Source organism: Spea bombifrons, chromosome 3 (assembly GCF_027358695.1).
Source record: "Spea bombifrons isolate aSpeBom1 chromosome 3, aSpeBom1.2.pri, whole genome shotgun sequence".
In the NCBI taxonomy this organism is placed as follows: Eukaryota; Metazoa; Chordata; class Amphibia; order Anura; family Pelobatidae; genus Spea; species Spea bombifrons.
The window spans coordinates 5,682,641-5,686,617 of NC_071089.1; the positions used below are offsets into that span (position 1 = coordinate 5,682,641).

The 3,977-nt window shown below is 43.0% G+C and overlaps 1 long non-coding RNA gene across 1 annotated transcript; it reads left to right on the forward strand.

The window, feature by feature from the left end:
- Positions 1–1,216: 1,216 nt before the first annotated feature.
- Positions 1,217–3,748, forward strand: LOC128484562 (uncharacterized). The gene is made up of 4 exons (XR_008351172.1): positions 1,217–1,318; positions 1,654–1,839; positions 2,379–2,439; positions 3,461–3,748. It is a non-coding gene; the product is annotated as an uncharacterized LOC128484562 (long non-coding RNA).
- Positions 3,749–3,977: the final 229 nt, after the last annotated feature.

A 3,977-nucleotide genomic window follows, 5' to 3' on the forward strand; every position in this document is an offset into this window, starting at 1 on the left:
AGCGCGGGGGGTTATATTACTGTATACAGTGCTGGGGGTTATATTACTGTATACAGCGCTGGGGGTTATATTACTGTATACAGCGCTGGGGGTTATATTACTGTATACAGCGCCGGGTGGGGGGGTATATTACTGTATACAGCGCCGGGGCGGGGTATATTACTGTATACAGCGCTGGGGGTTATATTACTGTATACAGCGCTGGGGGTTATATTACTGTATACAGCGCTGGGGGTTATATTACTGTATACAGCGCCGGGTGGGGGGGTATATTACTGTATACAGCGCCGGGGGGTATATTACTGTATACAGCGCTGGGGGGTTATATTACTGTATACAGCGCTGGGGGTTATATTACTGTATACAGCGCTGGGGGGTTATATTACTGTATACAGCGCTGGGGGGGTTATATTACTGTATACAGCGCCGGGGGGGGGGTTATATTACTGTATGCAGCGGGTGGCGGTTTGAGATGTTCGGAGTTTCCCGTTAACGCTTTTCTTCCGCATTTCAGAGTCAAGACTGCAGCTGATAAAATACAACCGGCTGCAGGTCGTGGGATTTCTCTGCAACCTCCCGAAAACCGAGCACCTTCAGCAGTCCTTCACGCTGGACGTCAGTCTGCAAACGGTAGGAGTTCTTTAGATTCAAAGATAAATAATGGAGATAAAGCGCTGCTTATAATAACGATTTTAATTAAAATGATTGATGTCCGAGTGCATTTTCTGTGTGTTTGCAGCAGCCGCAGATATTACGGTCGGGGAGGCTGATTTATTTTTCATCATTTAAAGGGACGCTCCACTTGCACGTCATAGCTGGGGGTCCCTTTAAATCTTCATGCGTCCCGTGTATTTATTAAACGGAATCTGTTTTTTTTCCCTTTTCCGCAGCCTTTCCTCGTCTGTTTTTCGGTGGAAGGAACTTTTAAAGAAGGTGACCCAAATAATTTACAGAATAACAAACCTGATGCCACACGGTGTCCGTTTTTGGCAAATTTGTATTGTATATTTTTTATTGGAGTTTTAAATGCGTTGCTAAGTCGAATTATCTGCATTGCAACGTCATTAAAGGTGCAGTTCCACTTTAATTATTCCCGGTACCACTCAATCTCCAAACAAGGAGATCCCTCTTATCTCCTCCGAAGTGTCCCGTATGGGTTAATTTTCTGTACATGGACTCCACTCTGCATTTACTCTCAGAATACCCCAAAAGTGGATTCATTGTGATTTCTTTTATTTTTTTTAGCAAGTTTAAAATGGAACAACCTTCTCCGGCTCTTTAGAAGGACTTTTCTCATTGTCCCCGCTCCAGAAGGGTGGTAAGAAATCGTAATTTAGCCATTGTTGGTTTGGGGATGTCTTTGATTAAAATTATTATTATAATTATCTACTCCCAACCCATCTAATGCTATCTGGGGCTAGCCCCACCCTTGTTTGCAATAAGCCCCACCCTTGTTTGCAATAAGCCCCACCCTTGTTTGCAATAAGCCCCACCCTTGATGATCCTATAAACTCTAAGAAGTGCAGAAGTGATGCGATCCCATCGTCATTTCCCCCGTAATGATAGGAATGGGTTAAGGAAATAAACCACACGGAATGTTGTGTTACTTTTAATAAAATTGACTAATTTTACTTATTCTTGTTTTGCTCTCAGTGCCCAAATTCTAAACGACCAGCTGGTGGTTGGGAATTCATACGTTGGTTCGCAAGAAACCTCGTCTCTGCCCAAAGCGGCGCATGTTCAGGCTGTGGGCAAAGATTCCGCCCCGGTCCCAGCAACAATGGAAGTCATTGCGGGTTTTTCTGAAAGGACCGGAATGAAAATGAACTGGGCCCAAAAGTGAGTGTCAACGGCAGTCTGGGGCGGCGCACGCGCGCATGTTCAGCAGTCGTGGGAGCCGGGGGTGCGATTGGAAGTTAGAATTCAGTGATAATTTTCTGTGGAAAGAGCAAAATAAATCACCCAATCAGTGCTGTGTTTTTAAAAAAAAAAAAAAAAAAATGCACAGGTTTGTGTTAAATATAAATATATAAAAATAATCTTCAGAAAAATGAAATGAATTTATTTAAAGGGACAGATTGGGCCCAGAACATGTTTTACAGGATTTAATAACATACAGGAGGGAAGTTAATTCCAAAGGAGGAGAAATATTGGAACAATAGGCCATCATTCCATAGGTGAGAGGGTGGTAGATAAGTGAAACTGCTTCCCAGCAGAGGTGGTAGAGGGTAATACAGTGAGGGGATTAAACATGCCTGGGATAGACATACGGCTCCTGAATCTAAGACGAGACCAACGACTGATTAAGGTTTGAGTCTTTACAAGAGGGAAAGACAATATTCTTTATTTCTTATTATCCTTTCTTTTTCCCCCTTTAGATGTCTTGAAGACAACAGCTGGGATGTAGAAAAAGCAGCAGAAATATTTGCAGCTCTTAAGGTGTGTTGAACCTGCTGGAGGGGGGGATTAAATATGGGGTTACATTAAATATGGCCGAACACATCTACTGGGAAGAAAATAGCCGGAGCGCCAGGGCAGGGACAATGTATATGGGGGGGGGGTTTCTGCAGAATATCCCCGTGCGTTTGAAGGCGACATGAAGCTATCATGCATAAAATGACTGGCGTCCCTATAATTAAATGTAATAATCTGCAGAAAATCCTAATACCTCATTGTCCCGATTATGGGACACATTTTGCTCCCTAATTTAAATATTTAAATTAGGGGTGTGGCCTATGATCTGGGTTTAGATATTAAGGATGGCGAGTGCTGTATTTTTACCTCTCAGAAGTCCCGATTTACCCAGAAACGTGGTTGTTTCTCCCACCTCCCTGGAGCACGGAAGAAAATCACTCAATGTCTGAACTACATTTACTGTTGCTCACCCTCACTCACTAGTTTCTCACTCTTCCACTCTCACTCACTCACTTTGTGTCTCCCTAACTTCTCCACCGACCGCCTCCGCGTCTGGTCTCTTTTTCCGGTATCAGCTCCATTAACCAGACCTCCCGGAGCGCTTGTGCAAAAGGGCGGAGCCTCCGCTCACATCCTCTCGCCCGATTGGAGGAACAGGGAGAGGCTGTCCCCGTGCTGCAAGGTGCGACTCCGCCCTTTTGCAGAAGTACTCCAAGAGGCCAGAATATTGCGGATGGATTCCACCCGGGGGGGCCTGGTTAACGGAGCCGATACCGGCGAAGAAAGAAGACAGAAGGTTGAGAAGCGGGCGAAGAAAGAAGACCAAGAAGCGGAGCTGCGAAAAAAGGAGACAGGGACACGGAGGTGGTCGGTAAAGAAGTTAGGGAGGCATTGAGAGAGAGTAAACGAGAGAGAGTGAGAAAATGTTCTACTAATGTGTATTTTTTTCTGTAAAAAAATATTTTCTTTAAAATGGCAATAAACTATAAAGGATGGTGTTTATGAGTGAAATACTGACATTTCTGGTTTCTGTTTAATTTCCCAGGATAAAGGAACCGTGCCAAGGGAGGCCTTTTCTGACCCGCAGGACGCGTTTGGCATGAAGGGCTAAACGCGCAAAACGCTTTACCGCACCCAGAGAGTTTTCACACTTTATATAATTTGTACTTCGCGGAGTTAACTTTCATTTTGGATCATGTTGTAAATGTTTACTATAGTTTTTTGTAATTTTGTTAATTTATATAATAACAGTAATATCGTTCAAGATAACATGTTTTATTGTTTTGTTGTGAAATTTCCCAGGAATAACGCACAGTGGTTACAATTCGTGATAAATATTCCTAAAATCTTCAAAAGTGTCTGCCCCTCCCTTATATAATATAATATATATATACACATACACACACACACATATATATCGGCACTTTCATTTTGTTACTCTAAACAAGGTTTTTCAGGCTTTTATTATTTCTGTAAATATTCATAAATTTAAAGTTGTGCAGGAAATGATGTCATTCTGTAACAGCCAATCGGGGAGTAAAATGTTTGTGATGTTCCGTAGG